Genomic DNA, 24,550 nt, shown 5'->3' with positions numbered 1-24,550 from the left:
AGTATATTTAAAACCACTAAAAATTACAATACTTATTGCAGTTTTACTAAAACTGAGACTATCAGACATCAAAATAGACCAACAGAGTAAAGTGAGGAATGTTTCCAAAATGAAACTGAATAACAGAGAAGTCATTTGAAATTCAGAATGAGCCTGGTGTGGTGATGCATACTGGTAATCCTAGTACTTGGGAGGCTGAAGCAGAAGGATTGCAGATTCAAAACCAGCCTCAGCAATTTTGTAAAACTCTGAGCAACCTAGGGAGACCCTGTGTCTTAGTCAGCATTCTCACTGGTATAATCCAAAAAGTCTCCATACAACTTGGAGGAAAGAAGATTTATTTGCTTAGTTTCCTTGGGAACTTGGGGGTTCAGTCCATGTGAGGCCTGGAACCCCAGATCTCAGGGCACAACAGCTGCAGGAAGCAGAGGGAGGGAGAACACAAAAGCTTTGCTCTTACAGCTTCGGAGTCTGGAAGCAAGAGACAGAGAGCAAGCAAGCAAGAGGACTCAGAGTCACAAGCACAGTCTCTCAGTCCACAGCCCCAGGGACCCATCTTCTCCAGCTTCATCCCCCCCACCCCAGATTTCCACCAAGATAAATCCATTGCAATGGATTTATTCACTGATATGATTACAACTCTCATGACTTAAACATATCAACGTTGAATATTAATAAAGGATCTCTTTAGGGGACATTCCACACACCTACTACTACTACTACTACTATCACTAGTACTACTACTAATAATATTCAGAATGAGCATTTAAGAACAAAAGGACCAGAAGTTGCCTTGACTCCTTTGTTGGATTTTCTCACAAATGTAAATTAAAAATAAATGTAAGCCGGGCGTGGTGGTGCACGCTTGTAATCCCTGCTGCTTGGGAGGCTGAGACAGAAGGATCACACAGGTTCAAAGCCAGCCTCAGCTACTTAGTGAGGCTCTCAGCAACTTAGTGAGACCCTGTTTCCAAATCAAATATAAAATAGGTCTGGGAGTATAGTCCGGAGGTAGAAAGCCTCTGGGTTCCACCTCCAGTACCACAAAAAAAAATTAATAATAATAATAATAATAATAATAATAATAAATGTACTTGAATCCTGCTGAAATATTTCTGGCTCTAAAATATTTACCAGAGCTGTTGAGAGAGTGTATATGGATGGGAAGTCAGAGAACCTGTATTCAAATTTTATCTCTCTCTCTTACTAGATATGTGATTAGATTAGAACAAGTTATTTCACCTCTGTGCCTCAGCTCCCTCTTATTAAAATGAAAATGATAAAAATAAGTTTTGTTATGGAGGTTAAATGAATTAACATACATACAAAGAGAAAGTAGTGTATCACCTAGTAAGTGCTCAATAATAATAATTACAGTTACACAAGAAAATAAGTCTCATTTCTTTGTGTTTTCATTTTACTAAAATCCAAAAAATACCCTAGAAGCAATTTTTTATTTATGTGTGTGTGTATTTGGTATTGGGAATTGAATCAGAGGCACCCTATACTGAACTATACTCCAGACCTTATTTCTACTTTTAACTGTTTTTTTTTTTCAATTTTCAAAAAAATATTTATGCTTCAAATTTCAAACCCAAGGTACTGACTTCACAGGAAGTTCATAGAGAAATGCTTTTCTGGGCTAGCATCAGCTTTTCCTTAGCTTCCTACTAGAGTTTTACAAAGATGACAATTACTTAATTACTTAATTACTTAATGTGTAATCACTGCAAACCCCCAGACCAGAGTTCTGAATGATCTTAGTCATACCCTACTTCCACTAACTGCCAAAAATTTTCTGGGATGATCTCAGTCACTCAACAGGGTCTCACTAAGTTGCCACATGGTCGCCTTTGAACCTGTGGTCCTTCTGTCTCAGCCTCCCAAGTACTGGGATACTGGCTGAGGTGCCACTACACTGGCTTTGTTCATTGGTTTTGAAGTCTGAATATACAAAGTATACAGAAATACATTTCACTTTTGGTAGATGATCTCTTAAAGGCATATCCCAGCATTGACAAGCAGTTGCCAAGTAGACATCTAGAAATAGTTTGAGTCACAGTGGCCACATTATCAAAGCAGTTACTTTAATCAGTATCATTGCTTAAAAATAAATATGGACTTCTGACTTTCAGAGGTGTAAGATAAATTGTGTTGTATTAAGCTGCTAACCTGGAGATACATTTTTTCATCAGCAGTAGGAATATAATTCATATTGCCTCAGAAACTTTATATCAGCATTTCTTTTGCATTTGAAAGTGTTTATGCACATCTCTTCTACAATGTCAGTTATCTAGCCAAGACATCAACTGTTCAGGCATTTAGATATAGCCCAAAGATAATCAAATTAGGATCCTAAATTTGAATCTCCTTTTTGTTAATTTGCTTTTGCTAGGTTCTATAGAGATCTATCACAGTCCTTGCAGAAAATAGAGTGCATAAACATTAGTTAGATGTATATACATATTTCATACACGTGAAATATGCATTTTATTTGTCATCAGAGACTGACTAAAAATATCTTTTTTTTTTTTTTTGCAGTACTTGGGATGGAACCCAAGGGCATTCTACCTCTGAGCTGCACCCTCATCCCTATTTTTTATTTTCTATTTTGAAACATTGTCTCACTGAGCTGCAGAGGATAGTTTTTTAGTAAATGAATGAATGTGTTATCCATGTATTTATTCACAACATAAGACACTACAGTGTAGAAGACAAATGAAGTTACTTGACACAGAGCTGTGAGAAGGACTAAACGTTAGTCCCAACGCTTTCTTGACAGACACTGTGCCCAAATTGTAGACATGCAAAAATGATTTTTTTCTAGTGACTTGAATAACTGAGAGTGCAGAAATTCCAAACTCTAACCTTCTCCAATATCTTTTGTAAGAAGTCTTCACAGTTTTTGTGTTTCAGTGACCAAGTAATACTGAGAGAATTTGAAGATTAAAAGTAGTCATCGGCTTCTCGGAATAAACTACTTGTCTGGACCCATAAAGCAGAATTCAGAATATAAGCTGGTACTTAATGTAAAAATATCTCCATCTTTCAAGAAGTAATAAAGTTAGAATAGGTGGACCACACCTCCACTGTGTTTGAAGATAACAGAATCAGTGAAACAGCTCAGTATCATCTCAAATTAAACTCGGGAGCCTTTCACAATAGGAATTATTTAAACCACTGTAAACAACTAGGAATCAGTGTAAAGGTAGAAATCTCACTTCCCTCTTGTTTCACAAAGCAGCTGAAGAATATTGTGCTGCTATTTCAATAAGAATAACACAACACTGATAACAGACTATTCAAAATTTAATAAAGCATTACTCTCTTAATCAAAACATGACTATAAGGCTTGGACTGTCGCTGGAAAGCAGAATAATGTGAACAAAAGAGAAATGGAACTGTGTCTGAATATCAACTCCACAAAACAAATAACATCTCATTACACATGCAGCAATTAAAGGCAGGAACTTAAAAGCCATTCTCAACTTACCTTTGTCAAGCTCCTTACTGGGGAAAAGTTGAATCATAAAATCAAAGCAGGTATATGGTAAAAATCAACTGATCAGTCAATAAAAGGCCAAACACATATATGACTACATAGGTGTTGTTCTTTTACTTGTGCTAAAGACATTACCCATATCAAATTTTTCTCAAAGGCACATGTGCTATAAATATGCATCTGTGTAAGACTGTATTAAAACATTTTAATTATAAGTATAAAGAAAATAAACTTTAATTTAAAACTGTACATGTAATTTGTAGGCAATTTTTCTTCAAATTCAAAATCAGATTTCCAGGACCTAAGTCCTGACATGACCACTTATGGGCTAGACTCAGGACAAGATTTCAGTTTCCCCATGAGTGAAATGATGATAACGATAGTGTGAACCTCTCAGAGTTGAAATAATTTAATAAGGTAGTATTTAAAACTGATAAATTTACTGTTATCAGAAAAATAGAATTCATTGAAAAGTTTTAGAAGAACTGGCTGATAAATATTTTCATGCATAAATATATCATGAGTAATCAAAACTGAACTTTATCATTTTGATTTATTCCAATATCTGAATAATAACACTTAAAGTATCACTATAACCTGGGTCCTCAAAGCAGTTGGTGTCTTTTCATAGCTTAAATCAGACTATAATAATGTCATTATAGCATCTGGTTCTTAATACAAGCTCATTTTCAGATTCAGACTGATAGCTCATGTACACAATGAGTTATACTGGATTGAAAACCTAATGTACTGCGAGTACATAGGAGTAGATATGTTTTAATAGTTACACAATATCAACTATGTGCTCTTCATGCTGATTATATTGCTTTAGTTTATTATTTTATTTTATTGAATTTCTGGTTCTGTTCTTCTTAGATGTTGGAAGCTTCATGATTTTTATGTCCTCTGTCTCTTTCCTAGGACTTAAGCAAAGATCAAGATATTGAAGGAAATTTAATTATAGTGAAACATCAGCTCCCTCTATTAGAACCAATTTCAAAAAAAAAACTTTAGTCATCTTGGGCAAGGATTAGACATCAAGAAGTGAGGAAATATAAACATGGGTATAGCAAACCCTGCCAGGTACTGGTGCTATGGGGAGGGCTCCTATGGCAAATGAAGCCAAGAGGTATCAGATGGAAGCAAGGATGTTCTAGGATCTCTAGTGGATAGCTGAAGACATGGATATGAATATTATCAAACTCCATAAAAACTATGTTTCTTCCTTTTCATGCAACACATAACTTATTGCTCACTGTCTGTATCTTTAGCAGTTAAAGGTGTGAAAACAAAAATACTATGATTTTTTTTCTTTCATAATCTCATGGACAGAAGACTTATCCTTAGCATATATCTTAATAACCTCAGCATTCACTTTTTCCTTCTTTATGTCAAGAACTTTTACCTTTTGTTTAAAGGAAGCACTTTACTGCTTTCTTTGCATACACATATTGCCAGCACCACTACAGATTAAGTTATATTCAAATTTAAGATTAAATAATTAAAATATTAAGTAAAATAATGGTTACTTGAACAAAACAGTGTGATATCATGATAGTCCATCTGGCATTTGGTAGACAACATTTACAGTATGGATATAAGAATGGAGAGATTATTTGAGGATGTGACAGAACAGGACAGTGAGATTTTACCATATTATTTGGAACAGTATGCAATTAAAATTGAGTAATTGTTTATTTCTGAAATTTTCCTTTAAATATTTTCAGACTGAAGTTGGATGTAGGTAGTTGAACCCATGGAAAAGAAAGACATGGATCAGGGGTGAGGGGATACTCTACTTGGTGACTGGACCTTTAGTGAGATAGGTAAAGTAAAAGAGATCATAAGTGTGAGGCCCTACTCCAATTTGACCAGTGTCCCTTTGTATAAGGAAGGTGTCCTTATACAAAGGAAGGGACACCAGTGATATTCACATATACAAGAAAAGCTGTATTAAGATACACCAAGAAGGTAGACATTTGCAAGACAAGGAGAGAACACTTAGAAGAAAGTAAGCTTTCTCATACCTTCATCTTTAATTTCCATCCTCCAGAATGATAATATAATGTTTCTGTTGTTTAACCCACTTAGTATATGACATTTTTTAATGGCAGATTGATCAGACTAATACATTCAAATTCTGCATTACTGTAGTTTGGGGCTTCAGCATATGAATGTGTGGAAATCACAATTTAGCTCATAATAAGTTGTTACTTATGAGCCAAGACTAAGTAGGAGAGGAGAAGCAAAGCCAGTCTTGTAAAGAATTCCAAGTAAAGTGTCTAAGCATAGCACAAATGCTCTCCAAGCAAGAATGGGCTTGAAAGTAGAGTAATCCACCCACAAGTCTAGTGTGCCCAGAACAAAATAGGTGAGGGGGAGAGTGACAGGTGACAGGGTAAGAATGGGAGACAGGGCCAGATCATATGAGAACTCACAAGAGATAGAAAGGAGTCTGATCTCAGGATGTGGTGGCAACCTTGGGTTGTTTTCAGCAGGTGAGAGAAATGATCCGCAACAGCATCTTTCTGTGGGAAGTGGATTATAAATGTGAAATGGAAGTGCCAAGAGTAGTTAAGAAGAGACTGAAAGAATCCAGATGACAGATAAGGGGCCAGAAGGAAGTGACAGAAACAAAAGTAATAGACAGATTTACGGTATCTTTTGATGGGAAAGCCTTGAGAAAGTAGAATAGGAGCATGTGCTGCTATTTAAATAGCTTCAATTAACATCAGGGGTATAAGAGGCTGTAAGGTAATTTTCTTGTGTCTAGCATATATGTTTCTCTACAGTTAGAGGAAATAACAAATATACCCTATATAAATCAAATTTCAAATTATATTGAACATAAATTATGAGGAAGAAGAATACTTGTCAATTTCAGTTTTATTATTTATTATTAAAAATCTATTTATTATTTTTAAAAATCCATGTTTCCAGGAATGAGAAGCTTTATGATTAGTTAATGTCTGTTTTATGGGTTGCAGTATAAAGAATATTGGCTCTGAATTCTAGCTTTTGTCAACTATGTGTAGAACACAAATAAATAGTCCAGGTTCTTGCTAATCAAAATTGGTCCATGACAGCAGGCGCATCAAAAACCACCTGGAGACTCTTGAGCCCACTGTAGCCCTCCAGAATCTCAATTTGCATTTTAATGAGATCACCAAGTAACACATGCACATAAAACTTTGAGAAATGCTGCTACATTTTAGTGTTCCTTGTTATACAGAAAAGCTAGGCTTTGATTTGAGCCTTTATCTTAGCATTAGTTTTTTGTTTGTTTACTGCATGTGATATGCTGGCTTTAGACACTAATGTGAGACAATCCACCTTCATGCTTTTTCCTCATCCTTCAGCTTTCAAAAATATAGTTTAGTAGAAGAAGGCAAAGTCTAAAGAAAAACAGAAAATGCCATTTAATTCCAAATATTGTTAGAGACATATCATCAAAAATATGAAATCAGAGTTCAGGAGAAGGCTTTCATCTTAGAATAAAGCTTTTTATTTTTTCTTCTTTGTTCTAGATGTGTGTTCAGATGTTTCATCAAAGTTTTACTAATTCTTCTATTCATATCTGTTCTATCTTCATCTCTTCCATACCTTCTTCTCTAGCTAATCAATATTCACGAAAATATCACATACAAATTTCTTTACTCTTGTCACTATGAATTTTTTCATTACAACCTATACAACCGAGTTACATCCAAACTCCTTCTTCTTTTCTAGACATTGTCTCAAACAGTACTATTCACTTCTTCCATTTTCTTGACTTTCTATATATTTTTGCTTTTTCCCCCTTTCACTTTTTCCCATCAAATATAGTGTCAATACTCTTTGATATTTTTAATGCTTAGCTTTGATTACAGTAATTTAGATATGCAACTTTGCGACTTTTCTCATTTTTCAGATAATGGTAATCTTTTACTTTTGTACAATTCGTTGCAGCTATCAAAGGATTTTCATATATTGTGCAATTCAAATTTCAAAACAAATTTGTGAAATAGGTACAATAAGCATTTCACTTCAATAACAGCTCAGGAGCCAAGATGTAGAGAAAGGGAAAATCCAGATAACTGGCCATAGACAGAGTAACACAAGTGCCTGTCACAAGCCTTGAAACCCCACCCAGTAGTACCCAGAGAAGGAAGGGCAATGCGGTTATTAATCATTAAAAAAAATAACCTCTGTAAAAAGTATTCAAACATAAAGTGTTGGAAACTACCCTGAGAACTCAAGATAAAACCTTTGCTTGAAATCTGGAAATCAAAACGTCAAAGAGAACACATCTAGCAAACAATGAAAGGAATGCTAACACACAAAAATACATCATCCGAGGTAACTGAGGATTTGTCCCAAGATGAAGGAGCTGTGCAAATCAATAAAAATTCCACGACATTCAACAAAGCAGTACATTTTCACAAAGGAATGACTTTATGAAAACCTTACAAAATGATGCAAAAGGACCTAAAAGTCAGACACTAGATAAAAGCACTGGAGAAAAGAAAGCTCAAACATTCTGAACTGATAGCTCAATTCATGCCCTTCAAAACAACCCCTAACAACTTGGAAGAGTCAGTACTGTGGACTTAAAACATTCCATAGATACTTTTCACCAAGCCATATTCTGACAATGGGCAACAATGGAAGGAAGGGAAAGTAAAAAAGAAAATGAAAAAAAAAGGGGGGTGGAGGAAGGAAGGAGAGAGCCATTGGGAAATTAAATGCTACCAAATCAGCTTTCCTTAAAAATAAATATAGTAAAAATAAATCAGAAAAGCAAGGATTTATGTACAGAAAAAACAGTGGGAACAGTAGTTTTCATAACACCCAAATTGGAAATCTCTCTTGGCCAGAGCATATCTAAACAAATCCATTTTCAGCCTCATGATGCCCTGTTGAGACCACTTAAGGAGCACAGCACAGTAAATGCCCTCAGAAGTAGATAGAGATGGCCCTTAGCCTGGTGGGAGTCAATCACGGGTACTCCTTGGGACCCCCATAATCAAGGTAATTTCAGACTGTGTGTCTTTACAGTAACCATTATGATATACCACTGGCATGTTGAGATACTCTGGATTTGTTCACAACACTCACAGTTGTCTAAGAGCTACTACTTACATTCAACTCAAACAAACCTTGGTGAGACATACAAAAGGTCCCAACATTCAACTAAAACTCTGAGACAACTTCTATAATCAGTCTACCTCTTGTAGCAGAATTGAGCACATGACAATTAAAAGCCTTCTTACTTAAATAAAGATAAATAAATAGTAAGGTATGATCAGACCTACATAAGCCAAAGAAAAACTGAAGGAACTGACCAAATACATAATGAAGAATTTTTTTTTGCTTCCATTGTCCATCTTTTTTTGGTCACAAAATTGCAATTACCATGTAAATATGTCAATAAAAATGTCTACAGTACAGTTCCCTAAGAGAATGCACAAATATTTTGTAATAAATTACTTTGTCTAAAAGTAAACTCTTAGTCAAAATAGAAAAAATAAACTCTTTTTGTATGTGGTACTAGTAATTGAACCCAAGGGCATTCTACCTCCAAGCTACATCCCCAGCCCTATATTTTTTTCTGATACAGGGTCTCACTAGGTTGATGAGGTTCTCACTACTTGCTGAGGTTGCCCTCGGCTTGCAATTCTACTATTTCAGCCTTCTAAGTACTGGAATTATGGGCATGCACCACCACACCTGTCAACAATAAAAAATTGAACTTTATAAGAATTAGCATAAAAAGAAACTCATTCATTATCATAAAGATATCACAAAAACTAGATTTTACTCAGGTGAAATTTGGATATTGTTTTATTCTCAGATGCTCAAGGGTTATCTGAGCACCATTTCTCTATCACTGAGAATTATTCATAGTTTTATCTGAAAATCTTTTTATCGGGAATTTAATTAATTTTCTATGTTTATGCTAATAAAACTTTCAGTTTATCCTTAAATAGCAATACTTTTATTGAAGCATACAGTTATTGAGAATATACTTTTGTTGCTATTATTGTTTTCATATGTAAATATGTTGCAGGCTATAATTTCATGCTTGACTCCAAATTCAAAGTAAGTAAGCACCTGAGAGCTTCAAAATACATGATACCCCAGTCTTATCCCACAGATTTTTATTATAATTGGCATTCAATAAAATCTAAACTGCAATCGTTATTCAGTTTTTTCTAATAATTTTAGAATCTATGCAATATTGATAAACACTAGTTAAGAAGAGCAAGGCCCAAAGGTTCCTTTCCCCATGAAAGCATATTCAACATCATATAAATATTTTGGTCCCGAAAAATTACAACTCAGGTCACTATATTGTACAAGAAACGGACAATTAAAAGGAAGCATGCAATTGTAAAAAGAGAATTACTTGTGTATTATTCTAAACTGCAGCATGTAAAACAACTTTTGGTAAACTAAGAATTAAATGCTGTAGATCTCATGCCTAGACACTCAGTTCTCATCTACCTCCAAACTAAACTGTGAAAGAGACAAAATGAGTCTCGTGCTCTCTTCCGTTTCTTCACATTCCATTTCCAGAACTTTCCAACCTTTCATTACCACAGACTCACCACACTCCACTTCTCCAGGAAGCTAAGGTCACAAGGCAATATTTCCAGAAGCAAACACAAGTGAATGGTTCTTTGGACTCAGGATGTCACTGTTTTAATGCACTCTTGACAACAGCATGGAAATAATGCAAACATCATAAGCATGATTAACAAAAGCATACCACTAGAATAAAAAGTATGTCTTACTTTTCAATGCAGATATACATCTCTCTTGTGGCACCACATCCATAAAACTCCTTGAAGACTGTCTTAGCTATAAAAGAAAAAAATATCTTTAGTGTTTTAGTATGCAATTTTTATTTTCTATTTTATATGCTTTTATTGGTTCATTATAGTCTTACATCATAATGTAAATCATGTTGATAGTAACATACATGCACATAGCATAAAATTTGGTCTTTGAAATTTTGCTGTGCCACCTTATGACCCTTGGAAAGATACTATTTAAGCCCTAGCTATATAAGGAGAAAATAATACGAATATTAACATAAGACATTCAATATAGGTGGTATATGGAAAGCTTAGATTAATATTAACTGTTAACATAAAAATTGTTTTTTAAGAATTCAGTATTTTCCTTCCTTCCTTCTTTTCTTCCTCCCTCCCTCCCTCCCTCTTTTTCTTCTTTCCTTTATTTTTCTTTTAATACTAGGAATTGAACCAAGGGGCTCCTGAACTCTGAGCTACATCCCAGACCTTTTCAGGTTTTATTTTTAAGCAGGATCTCACTTAGTTTCTTAAAGTCTCTCTAAGATTCTAAGGATTTTGCTAAGTTTTTTATGTATTCCTTGAACCTGCAATTCTCCTGTCTTAGCCTACCAAGTACTAAAATTAACAGGCATGAGCCACTGTGCCCAGCTTTTGTATTTTCTTAAGAAAATATACTCTTTCATATTAAGATAATGTTTCAGGTTATTTTATGTGTTTCATTGTTTTTCCAAAGAACTTTTATGCATATAATTTTCTATTATATTTGGGAAACAAAATAATTAAAGAAGCAAAAGACTTTTGTGAATCATAATGGGGATATTATACAAAGCATTAGAAATCAAAAGAATGGTGGCAGACTTCAGGGTAGTATTTCTCTAACAACTTCCATGTTTGAATTACTCACAAAACTCTTTAGAGCACAAGCTCTATGAGACTCCAGAGATGAGCCCAGTGCAAGTCTCAGAGGAACTATAAGCTGCCAAAGTAGTTTTGCACAGTAAGTTTTGAGGAACTACTTTCAAAAGACACTTTACACAAGGTATGGAAGAATGACTTGCACTGAGGAGTGCAAGAATGCCAAAAGGAGTCCTCTGGCAAGGTGTGGAGTTCTCTATCTTGGGTAGAAACCAACCGAGAGCAGAAGAGACATTTGGTTCAGAAGCTGGAAGTGAATTTGAAGATAGGAAGGGACACTCAGAGATTAAGTTCCAGACAAATTCTGTAATGCATTAACTATGTATAGGAACTTGCTAAACTACATTATAGGATTCATTCAGTCAGTCTACAAGATATGTATTATCTGAGAAAAATAAGATTGCAAACATTTTTCATTTTGTGAAAGATTGAATTTAATTTTTTTTCCCCCAAAATTCAGCCTATTCATCACCACTCCACACAACCTGCTCTGGGTATGAAGCCACTTGCTTCTCTTTAACTTTCTGTTTCTCTTTACTAGTTTCATCCACTGAGTTACAAAGATTCCTGTTATCATCCAGTGCTTCTTGGATTTTACAACATTTATTCTACTTCCTTTTCACCATTTTAAATCACTCGTAATTTCATATTTCCTTGACTTTTCCACCCAATTTTATGACTTTGGCTTAAATTCTCTTAACTACTATTGTATGAGCCTCTTGCCTTACCAACCCATTTCATTCATAGTCACCAAATTAACCCTCATAATAAAAAATCTAGAGCATATTATTTCTTGATTAAATAGAATAAATATTCTCTCATTTTTTACAAAAATTTTAATTTGACTTTTTTTGCATTTTTATTTATTTTTTAATTTTTTTTTTTTTTTTTGGTGGTACTGGGGTTCCTGGAAGCCCTTCTACCTCCGGGCTACACTCCCAGACCTATTTTTACATTTTTATTTGGAAACAGGGTCTCATAAGCCAGTGCGTGTGGCTGGCTTCGAACCTGCGCGATCCTCCTGTCTCCGTGGGGATTACAAGCGTGGGCCACCACACCCGGCTAGATCTGCATTTTTATTTATTTTTTTTTTATTGGTGCACTGTATACATACATCATAGTGGGATACAAACTTTTGTAGACATACATGCACACATCACCCAGTCAGCCCCCACCCGATCCCCACCCCATTCTCTCCCCATCCCTCCTTCCCATGCTTGGCTTAGTGGTTGACATCTAGTATTATAGCAATTTATCCAAAATTAAAGATGATAATCTCACATAACAGTTTCATTTGTCTGATACCAAGCTTTTGATGACTTAAAGATAACATTTCAATATTTCTTTTTGCTTTCTTTCTTACCAGAGAATATTTTTTTCTATTTTTTTAGGTGAAACATTCATATATTTATATATTTATTTTTCAGAAAAAAATCTATCCTAATATGGATTATGGATTCTAGATACCCAAAATGATCTTGAAAAAGAACAAAGCTAGAAGATATATATTTTCTGATTTCAAACCATATAAAGCTACAATAACTGAAACAGTGTAGTACTGTTCTAAAGGCAGATATATAAACCATTGAAGTTAAATACAAGCCTAGAGCTAAATTCTTCCATATATTGTCAAGTTATTTTTGACAAGGTTTCCACGAACATTTGTTGGGGGAAATAATAATCTTTTAACTCAATATTGTTGAAAAATAATAATTACATGAAAAAGAATAAAATTGGACCCTTACCTAATCCCATATACAAGTATTAACTCAAAATAGGTAAAAGACCTAAATATAAATCTTAAGACTATAAACTTTTAGAAGAAAATCTGGGTCATAAAACCTCACAACACTGAAATTGGCAGTGATTTCTTGGATATGATTTCAATGGCACAGGCAACAAAAGAGTATACAAACTCCCTAAAAAAAAAAAATTGTATATCCAAAGACAATGTAAACAGAGTTAAAAGTTACTAATAGAATGGGATAAAATATTTCCAAATGCTATATCTGAAGGTATATTAATATTCCAACTAGAAATCCTAAAAATTAACAACAATAAAGGCAAACAATACACTTTAGAGATAGGTAAAAGACTAACATAAGTAATGAATCTCCACAGATAGCCAATCTTAGTTGACTGTTGGATGGAAACTCTTGTTTCTCTGGTTCTGGTGTGTGCTACCTATTTCTTCTTTGTAGTTAATCTCTTTGAGTATTTTCTCTAGTGCTGGTTTTGAAGACATAAATTCCTTCAGTTTCTGTTTGTCATGGAAGCTTCTTATTTTTCCATCTAATTTGATAGAAAGTTTTGCTGGGTAGAAAATTTTTGGCTGGAAGTTGTTTTCTTTTAGAGTTTAGATTATGTTACTCCAAGCCCTTCTGGCTCTCATGACTTGGTTTGGGAAGTCTGGAGTGATTCTAATTGGTTTGCCTCTGAATGTCACTTGGCCCTTTGTTTTTGTTGCCTTTAAGATTCTCTGCTTGGCTTCCACATTGGTCATTTTGACAATTATGTGGCGTGGGGATCCTCTTCTCCGATCCTGTCTAAAGGGAGTTCTCTAAGTTTCCTAGACCTGTGTATCAACCTCTTGCTCTATGTCTGGAAAATTTTCTGCTATTACTTCCTTGAAGAGATTGTTGATCCCTTTGGTTTCACTTTCTTTTCCCTCATCTATTCCAATTATTCTTAGGTTAGCTCTCTTAAAATGGGCCCATATTTCTTCAATGTCAGATTCCTGCTGTTGGATATTTTTTTCTAGATTAGAAACTATGTGTTCATTTTTTGAATGATCATCTTCTAAGAGCGAGATTCTGTTCTCCATGTGGTCTAATCGGTTGTTTGTGCTTTGAATTGAGGCCTTTACTTCATTAATTGCATCCTTTATCTCTTTTTGGCTCTCTCTGAGTTCTTTTCGAAGCAACTCTATTATTTCTACAGTTATTTTCCTGATTTGATCTTCTAGAAATCTCTGATTTTCTGTTTTATCGGGTTCTGAAGTTGTGGGGTTGTGGGCATTCATTGCTCCAGTGTTATTCCTCTTTCCCATGATTTTGGAAGTCTGTGCCTTCTCTGGGTTCTTCCCTTGGGTCACTATGACTTCACTTAAGGTGCTCTGGATCTCGAGTCTCTAGTATCTCAGACCCCACTACTCCTTTACTGGGTTGTATCACAGAGTCTCTGACCCAGGGAGTCGATAGACTTTAAACTATGGAGGGTGCCAGGTTGCACGTTCTCCTATGGTGTGATATCTCTGCCACCACCACTCCCCCACTGGGTCAAGTCCCAGGGAGTACAGTACTGGGATTTCTCCTCTGTGGCCCGCAATTTGACTCACTGTTCTTGAGTTCGCAGATGTTGCTGTACTGGACTCGGTGAATTCGCTGCTGCTGCCGCCGGTGGCAATATGGCACCACTGCTACACCCTTGGCCGTGAGGCTGGCTTATTTCTTCTTGGTTTTGAGTTCCACTCTGAGTCCCTGCAACGTGTGACTTTTTTTTAACTAAATGCGCTTTCAAGAATTTCGTGTGAGGCCTTTTGTCTGTCTAACAGGCCTTATCTCACTCACCTTTCTTTCATCTACCACAATCTCTGGCCACAATAGAATGATAGTTCTCCCTGAAATACAGCTTCCATTTCCTGCCATCTTTTTTATTCCTCAGATTCATATTCATCTGTCTAATTTCATCTTGCAGGAAGCAGAAACTAGGAAACTAAGTGTCCCAGATACTTAGGAGCAGAAGGATGAGATAAAGGAGCAGAGACTATCATGAAAGAGGCAGTGTTTTGAGAAGTCACCAAAAGTTTGATGAGAATATAGTCAAACTGAATAGGCTAAGCAGAAACAGGAAAACCTTACAGAGACAAATTGAACAGCAATCTTGGTTCAAAGGAAGTAACTACCCAAATTGGAAGGAAGAGGGTAACTCCTGGAGAAATCTTGTAAGTTCCTTTGATCTCAAGCTGGCTGAGAATTATAACATTACTAATGTCTTGTTCTGGAGTCTAAATATTTGTATCCCTCCAAATTTCTATGCTGAAATCTCAACCCCCAAAATGATGGTAAGGGATAGAACTTTGTGGAGGTGTCAGATTATGGGTAGAGCCCTCACGAAAGGGATTCATGCCCTTAGAAAAGAGGCCCTTGCTGCTTCTGCCATGTGAGAACATAGTGTTTATAAGTTAGGAGGCCCTCACCAGACACTGAATCTGCTGGCACCTTAATCTTGGACTTCTCAGCCCTCAGAACTGTAAGAAATAAATTTCCATCGTTTACAAGCCTCCCAGTGTTTGATATTCTAACAGCCAAAGGGACTCAGGTATCTTGTTTACTTGTCACTGTTTCTCCTTTAATCATTATAGCTTCTTACCATTAGTATCATACCTATTAATCATGAGGTTTAGCTTCTATTACCACCAGAAGCCCTTCTCCAGTATCTTCCAGGGAAACCACCATTCCTTCCTCTGGGTTTCCAGAGCAAGTTGTTTATTTTTTGTGTCACATTTGAGTCTACCTATTTCTTTGAAAGCATTTTAAGGGCATTTTCATTTTTGACTACTCCATAGCATCAGGATCTTTTTGTCATTTACCTAAGAACCTGTGTGTGTGTGTGTGTGTGTGTGTGTGTGTGTGTATGTGTGTGTGTGTGTGTGTGTCCTCTTCAACATTCTTATATTCAAATGAAAAAGAAAACTAGATCAAAGGACATTGACTAATGTATCCATGAAAATAATCACATGAAATCTAACTGTCATCATTCTATACCGAAGGACTCAGTTTCACTCAGTCTCTTAGAAAGCTATAATATGTTACAACAAATGAATCAACTTTGAAGGAACTTTCCAAGAAATTTAAATAGTCAATCATCCTATCTTAGTACATGAATAATTTGTAGTGACCTTAAGACTTATATTTTTATGAAATCCAAAAGCTATAATAATGTGATGTTTTTCAAAAATTTAAAATATGCAGAAAATTGTTTCAGTCTTACATACTGTCAGCAAATCAGCTTCCCAAACCAGAAGCTGAGATTTCATAATCTTTTTACCTATTTTTGGTAATGCTTGCCTATAGTTCTAAAACCCCATGAGAAATCTTGTGGTCTTTCTTCCCAGAAGCAAAAACAGACCTAGTTTCCATCTCTCAATTTGACTCTGGCCTTAGTCATCCCTCAGCTACAGACTTGCTTTTCTCTCCCACTCACCTGATGGATATTGCTTCAGAAACAGTCACACCACCCAGTGAAGCTATTTGTATTGGTAGATTCTGCTTAAGGAGTGGGCCATCATCTGCAATTCTGCATCAGCAGTAGCTCAGTTCTGGCCAGTGACATTAATAGTAAAAGAGCTGAGCTAATCGAGGAGGCAGGCAAGCACTGCTCCAGCCATGCTGGAGTTAACAGAAGCATCCCTACTGGGGAAAACTACAGGTGAAAGTAAAGGCTAATCATGCCAATATTTTGGAAGTGCATTGACCTTGACCTCTAGGGTCATTTTTCATAAAGTATGTGCTTTGCAGTATGTACTTAAAAATAGATTTTATAGTGAAATAATTTTAGCAAAGTACAAACTACTGAATATGCTAAAAAATCACAATGCACACTTTTTACATATTGAAAGTTCTCAGTAATTAACATTATTTAGCATAGAATCGCCTTTTCTAATTCTCCCTCTAATGTGTATTCCCAGGATCACACTTGGGGAAATTCTAATTTGGTCTGAACATATTGGTTTTGTAGATTACTAAAAGACACTGGATTGTAGAATGAAGATCATTACTCATAAGGACTGAAGGCTCTTGACAATGCTTTATTGAGAAGCACAATGTAATACATTTAAAAGATGAATATTTATGAAAATTGTATTTTTAAATAAAGTTTTTATTTACCTAATGATATAGAAAGAAAAGGTTTTTTTTTCTTTTTCTTCTCCCTAAACTATCACATAAATGATCATACTATTATTTATAGTACTTTATACTATTATCTTTAAATAATTGGGTGTTGTTTATACTAGTTTACTTTAAAATATATAGTTGTAGTTTTGTTTTCACATAGAATTTAAAGTATATATTTTGGCTATAGGCCATGAGACATTTTGCACAAAGTTGAATGTTTAATTGCACCAAAGAAGTGGTGAATATTGGCAGAATAAATAAAATTTTTATAGTATTAAAAATTACCGAATATAAATACGACAGCATTTTCCATTTTAGTACTTATTTTTCTTTGTTTATCACATCTGGCTCTCCCCTTGAGTTATAAAATTAATTTTATTTTACATTTTCCCCCAAGTTATTTAAAAACAAAACCAACTTAATAAAGTCGAGTTTCTGGAATTGATGATACCATTACTCATATAATTTATTCATATAGTGTTGCTCTATAGGGTTGTGGTGCATTCATATTTGTGTAGCTATACTCACATGCATTGTATGCACATCTGTGTTGCTATATAGAGTTATGTATGATGTATTCATATATGTGCAACTATAGAGTCACATATGACACATTTATATGTGTATAGCTATAGTCACATTACTATATATTCATATGTGTGTTGCTATATGGAGTCACATATGATGGTTATGGTTATAATACCTTGTTCTGAAAAAGAATCAACTATGATGATCTAAAGACAGAATGATAGTAATTTTATTATAGACATTATACTATCTGAAAATTCTTTTGAAAGTTGCAGAAATCAAGTTAATGTTATTTTATATATGAATTTATAAGCATAATTCCATTCAATTGCTGCCAATTAACTATAAAATATTATTTTTTCAAACATAAACTGAAAGTGAGTCTTTAGTTCTTACTTATATCAAGGAATTAATAATAAAAGCATGCAATCAGGTAAAGCTTACAAAATATGTTTTTTCATTCAATCATCACATCAGTGCTGTGAGGCTGAAACATTATTAGTTTCATTTGATAGATGAGAAAACTGAATGTTAGGAATAAAATCTTCTAGTCAAAATCATAAAGCTAGGGAAAAAAATCAACCAGGCTGTATGAACATTCACTCTCCCTTCTTTAATTCAGTAATTCAGTTTAAATATATATAAAACCAATTAAATAATTTAATGAAGGTTTGTTCTGAGTCAAATAATTATCTAATACAACAGGTAGGTCCTACCTGCCGTGCAGCTAATGAGTCATACAACCCTGGGCAACTTCCTTGACCAGTGTAAGACTGCTCTTTGCACATAAAAATTGAATGAGCTAATGCATATAAAGTGTTCAATTTTTGTTTACAGTACTTTGGAGATTACTTTTAGAGAAGAAAACCATTTCATAATAGCATTAAAGTTTACATTTGACTTAAAAGCTCCAATTCATAATCTTCAATTTGACCTGTTATACTCCTAATAGCATAACTTTTCTTCAGGCATCTACATTTTGAATTCTCTAAGTACAATACCTAATTATATATCACATATAGCACTTTTATACTCTTCAATTTACTACGTCTAATTTCTCCACTTGCAAATGTCCTTGACAGTCAATACCAAGTTCCACATCTTTCCAGTTCTCCCAAATAGTGGTGATCTCTCTCCTGTGGAATTTCAATGTATTTTTAGCAGCTTTCTTATTATTAGGATGTGGTCATCTCTTTTATTAAGTCCTGAGACTGTACAACTTTCAAAGATAGAGACTAAGTACTGTTGATCCCCCACAATATATACTGTATGGCAAAAAGTATTCATTTAATGAAAGTTTGTTGAATTATATATAAATTGTGCATAATTTGTGTATAAATAAAGTATGAAGATTTTGTACATAATATCTTATTTTCATAAATGAATCATCATTTTCCTGTGAGTAAGTACCATATTGTGTAACTTCTTTTTGCCTGACAGTTGCTGGCATGAAAAGAAGTAAATATCAGCTGGATGATTTTCTGATCAGGTTTTTATTTATCTCACACTCTAAATTTAAAAATAATAAGAGGGAAATTACCAAAACCAAGAGAGGAAGTTAATCATCTAGAGAAGAACACAAAATCAAAGCTATTACAGATTCCTATCTATGGTACTTGGGGGACTGAGACAGGATGATCACAAGTTTGAGGCTAACTTGGACAACTAAGTGGGGCTCTATTTCAAAATACAAAAAATAAAAAACCTGGGGGTATAACTCAGTAGTAAAGTGCCACTGGTTTCAACCACACCATTTACACACACACACAGACACACACACACACACACACACACACACACAAACAAAGATAGCTATTTACGTGTCAAGTTCCATTCTTTTAAAAGGAGCCCATACCCATTTTCTAGTGGAAGAAGTGAAGAGGGGGCCTAGTCACTCATCTACTCACCACTCACAGCCTCACCATCATGCTCTGCTCAATCTCACAAAAACAAATTTATTTTTATGACTGTACTCCCAGGAAAAGGAGACTCCCACATTCCTCATATCTCTTTCTCTACAAGTCTCTATAGTCCTCCTCCTTCCTCCTTCACTCATGAAGCTGAACTTCTCTCCCACTGCACTTTCCCTAGCTCACAATTCATCACCAGAAAATCTCCCATTTCTCCTGTCTCTTCTGAATTTCCTTTCAGTCATTCACATCACAAAACTTGGGGTTCAGCAGATGTCTGGCTCCTTTTTGATGCATTCTGAGCATTCTTCTTCCCCCTCAATAACCAGTTTTGAAGCTTGTGCTATCAAACCGCACGACTGATCCTCTTGAAACTCTCCCACTTTCTTAGAGATCTTAATTGCTCTCCAGCATCTCAAACTCAAAAGCTCCTTGAATTCACAAACTTGCTATGAATGCAGTCTTTTATGTATTGAGTTATGGCTATATTCTTTAGCTTTGCATTAATAAAATGGAATACTTGACACAGCTTACTGATAAAAAAGGATTATTTAGCTGATATTTTTGGAGTTTCAAAGACAAAACAACATAGCACAAATTCTATGTAGAAATCCATCTCTTGGCTGTATCACCTCATGGTGCAAAGAGCAACAGTAGGAAATAATTCCAGAGCAAGCAAGTGCTTACATCTCCACCCAGGAGCAGACAGGATGGGAGGGGCTGTATTTACCCCTTTTATAATGGTCCTCTCATGAGGAGTAGAAGGGGATTGCCTGAAAACTACCTTCCATGGGTATGATGGTAGGACCTCTCACTGAAACATATCTCTTAACCCTGCTAGAGTACTTCCCAATACTGTCCCTCTGGGGACCAAGCCTTCCTGGGGACTTCCCAACACTGCCATCCTGGGGACCCAGTTTCCAATCACAGCATACTTTGGTTTATCTCAGACCACTTTATAGCAATGACAACCCAGTAATAACAGTTGCTAAGGCCAGAAACTTTGGAGTTATTTTTGATTTGCTATTTTCTCCTGTATCCCACATCTAGCCCATTAGCAAATTCTGAGCAAAGGCCAAATATACCAACTTCTTGCCACTAATCATACTCCCGCTTTTGTCTAAGCTATCATTTCTCACCTGGATTACTGCAATAGATTTGAATTTATCTTTTTGTTTTTCTGTTTCCATCACATTCCCAAAGCCTCAACACAATGGCCAGCTTCATAAGTTAAATCATGCCTCTTCTCTGCTCAGCACCCTTGAACAATTGGCTGTCTCAATAAAAGTTAAAGCCACAGCCTTTACAACTGTCTAGAGGGCCTGGAATGGTGTTTGCCCACTACAGTCTGATCCTCCAACCTGACCACCTGCACTCCCCCATCTGCCTCAGCTCTCCTGGTCTTCCATCTTCTGTGTGTCATGCTGCCCTGCGTCAGAGCCTCACATATTACCTCTTTCTTTGATGTTTGTCACCCACACACCAGCCTGGTCTTCTCCCTCACCTTTCCATTCTTTATTCAAATGTCATGGCATAAATGTGCACTGCTATGGCTTGAAAATGTTTGTCTCCTATGAAACTCCTGTTGACATGTCATTTCCAGCCATTAAGAGATGTTGATGCTTTTCTCCTGGGAGTGGACTTGTTCTTCGGGGAGAGGGTGTTGTAAGGTGAGTCTGCCCTCTATGTTTCATCTTTTGTATGCCCACCCACTTTCCCTTCTCCATCACATTCTGACATAGTATATGGTTCTTGCCAAGTGCCCCCACTATGCTCTTAAGTTTCCAGCCCCCCAGAAATGTGCTATTAAAACATTTATTTTCTTATAAATGACTTGGTCTCAGGTATTCAGTTATAGTAACTGAAAATGGACTAAGCAGCATCTCTGCTGATTCTCTTTACGATTGCAGTCTACTCCTGACCATCACTTCCCCAACCCTATGTCTTAGTTCTCTACAATACTAACTACTTATATAACATTGTGTATCATTGGCTTTACACTTTATTTGCTTGAACTTTAGGAAAATGAGCATTTTATTTTATTTTATTTCATTTGTATTTTTCGTGGTACTGGGGTTCTTGGAAGCCCTTCTACCTCTGGGCTACACTCCCAGACCTATTTTAAATACTTTTCTTCGGAAACAGGGTCTCTTAAGGCAGCGCGGCTGGCTTCGAACCTGCGCGATCCTCCTGTCTTCGCCTCCCAAGCGCGGGGATTGCAAGCATGCGCCACCACGCCTGGCGAAAAGGAGCATTTTAACACATTTAAAGAAAGTTTAACAATGAGATTCATGTTGAATAATGTTTAGAATAAAAACAAGGCTGTCACATTATAATTTTATCAATTAAAAATATATAGCAAATAGGACTGAATTGGGGGTAAGTTTTTCCTGGCTTTCAGCCTTAGCTCTGACAGTAAATATTCTGTGCAGCCTCTGAACTTTAGTTTCCTTTGTGAAATATCAGATTAATAAAAATGAATTCTAAAGAGTAGTTGTGAAAATAAAATGAGACAGCAAATGTATTCATACTTTCATTTAAACACAACAGCCACTGTTCAAGGTATCGATGCAAAAACATTTTGCAAATGTAGGAAAACAAAAATATAAGAAAGTAGTATTTTCAAAGAAATAATTTCTGTTGAGTGATTTTGAACAGCAATGCATGTTAAAAATTGATGACAGCCAGGCGTGGTGGCACACCCTTGTAATCCCCCGGCTTGGGAGGCAAAGACAGGAATATCGCACAGGTTCAGAGCCAGCCTCTCTGGCTTAAGAGACACTGTTTCCAATGAAAAATATAAAATAGGTCTGGGAGTGTAGCACGGAGGTAGAAGGGTTTCCAGGAACCCCAGTACCACATACACAAAAAAGTTTGATGACAAAATCTATACACATTATCACTACAAACTATAAAATTTGAAATCTAAAGCTTTTATTAATAAAATCTCATTTATCTTTTAAAACTCTTTTAGGCCGGGCATGGTGGCACACGCTTGTAATCCTAGTGCTTGGGAAGCCGAGACAGGAGGATTGCACAGGTTTGAAGCCAGCCTCAGCTACTTAGTGAAGCTCTCAGCAACTTAGTGAGACCCTGTTTCCAAATAAAGTATAAAATAGGTCTGGGAGTGTAGCCCAGAGGTAGGAAAGCCTCTGGGTTCCACCCCCAGTACCACAAAAAAAAAAAAAAACTATTTTGGAAAACAAAAATCCCCAATATATAAGAACAAGTAATTTGAAGTAATTTGGAGGCATTTTATACACCAAAATAAAGTAATTTATACTTTTTGTTAATAACTAACTTAAAACTAAACTTAAAGGCCTATAAACACATGAATTCATAATGCAATACCAAAAAAGTTCATGTATACATATCTCATAGTTTTGTAATCCATTCATTTATTGATGGACATCTTGGCTGGTTCAATAGAATTTTATTTAGCCATAAAGAAAAACACAATTATGTCATTTACAGGGAAATGGATGGAATTGGAAAACATTATGCTAAGTGAGATTAGTCAGTCACAAAAAATAAGAAATTGGATTCTCTCTCTAATATGCAAAAGCTAGGGAGAAAATGGGTCAAAGAAGGAAGTCTAGACAAAAAAAGGAGATACTATAAATGAGCAAATAAGATGACCTAACTGAGGGGATGGGGGATGGGAGGGAAGAAGAGGGAAATTCCCTAATGTACATGATGTACATTCACAACATAACAAAGTCAATCAATCACTAAACCAAACATGAGAAGGAGGGAGGGGGAGGGAATCGAGTGGGAATTGGATAAGGGCTAATTGGGTGATGTGTGCATGTATGTCTCCACCATCTTATACTCCATTAAGATGTATGACTACAATTTACCAATAAAAAATTTTAAAAAATTAAAATTAAAAAGTTCATGTAACTTTTAAGCTAAAGTAATGAATTTTATGTAAATCTGCCTTATTAAAGTATATCATTTATGTATTATCATATATATGAGATTTTGAAACACATACATTTATGTATGTATGTATGTATACTATTTTTTCCAATTCCATCAGATGAAAACATGCACTTATTTTCAAACCTAATACTATTAAAAGAAAGACTTGTAATTGTAACAAACTGAGACTATCTTGATATCCTTCCTCAATTTTGTCTTGTTAGGGTCAAAGGAAGGATTTCACAAGTAGATGATATTTTTTAGTTTGTCTGAAAATCAGCTCAAACACGTATTTCTTCATTAGTTTCCATTATTGTTCTAATAATTGTAATAGAAAAAAATTCAGCAACTATTTAAGTGGCTATGTTAAAACTGGTCTTGCAAATTCTTTTTAATTTACTAGTGTAAACTAAGAAGCATTTTATACACTAGCAATATATTTCTGTATCACTTCTTAATTTATTATTTCTGTGGGAAAATGGAAAAGGATAAGGTCATTTATCAGAGTAGTCAGTTCAGAAAATCAATGCAAAAAGTAAAAAAAAAAAAAAAAAAAAAAACTACTGTGGAACTCACATCTGAATTCAGATAAAAATGTTCAGCAACTTTTGTTTTATTTATGTAGTATAGAGACATAGGTTCCTTTTTATGTGGGGGATAGCTGTGATTTTGCATAGCAGGTCACAAAGGCCAATGAATCTTTAAAATTCATCTGTGAAAAAATTTACTGGTCATTTAATTGAATAAAACAAAAATCAAATGCACTGGGCTTGGGAGGTGGAGACAGGAGGATCGTGCACTTCGAAGCCAGCCTCGCTGGCTTAAGAGACCTTGTTTCCAAATATAAAAAAGTATAAAATAGGTCTGGGAGTGTAGCCCGGAGAAAAATCAAATGCAAACTATGATTATCCTCAAGTAATATTTTTTTAAAAAAATGACCAGTTAACAGCAAACAAAACAGCAAACAAAATAAATCTATAAAACAAAGGTAGAGAGGTTCAGTGTGCTTTATTATCTAACTAGAAAAATGATAGTTTTGTAAAGGAAGATTAATTTCTGTTTTTTAACTTTGTA

The sequence above is a fragment of the Muscardinus avellanarius genome (assembly GCF_963383645.1).
Source record: "Muscardinus avellanarius genome assembly, chromosome: 4".
NCBI classification, from domain to species: domain Eukaryota; kingdom Metazoa; phylum Chordata; class Mammalia; order Rodentia; family Gliridae; genus Muscardinus; species Muscardinus avellanarius.
The sequence above is the reverse complement of the archived record's forward strand: the minus strand, read 5'-3'. Positions refer to the sequence as shown.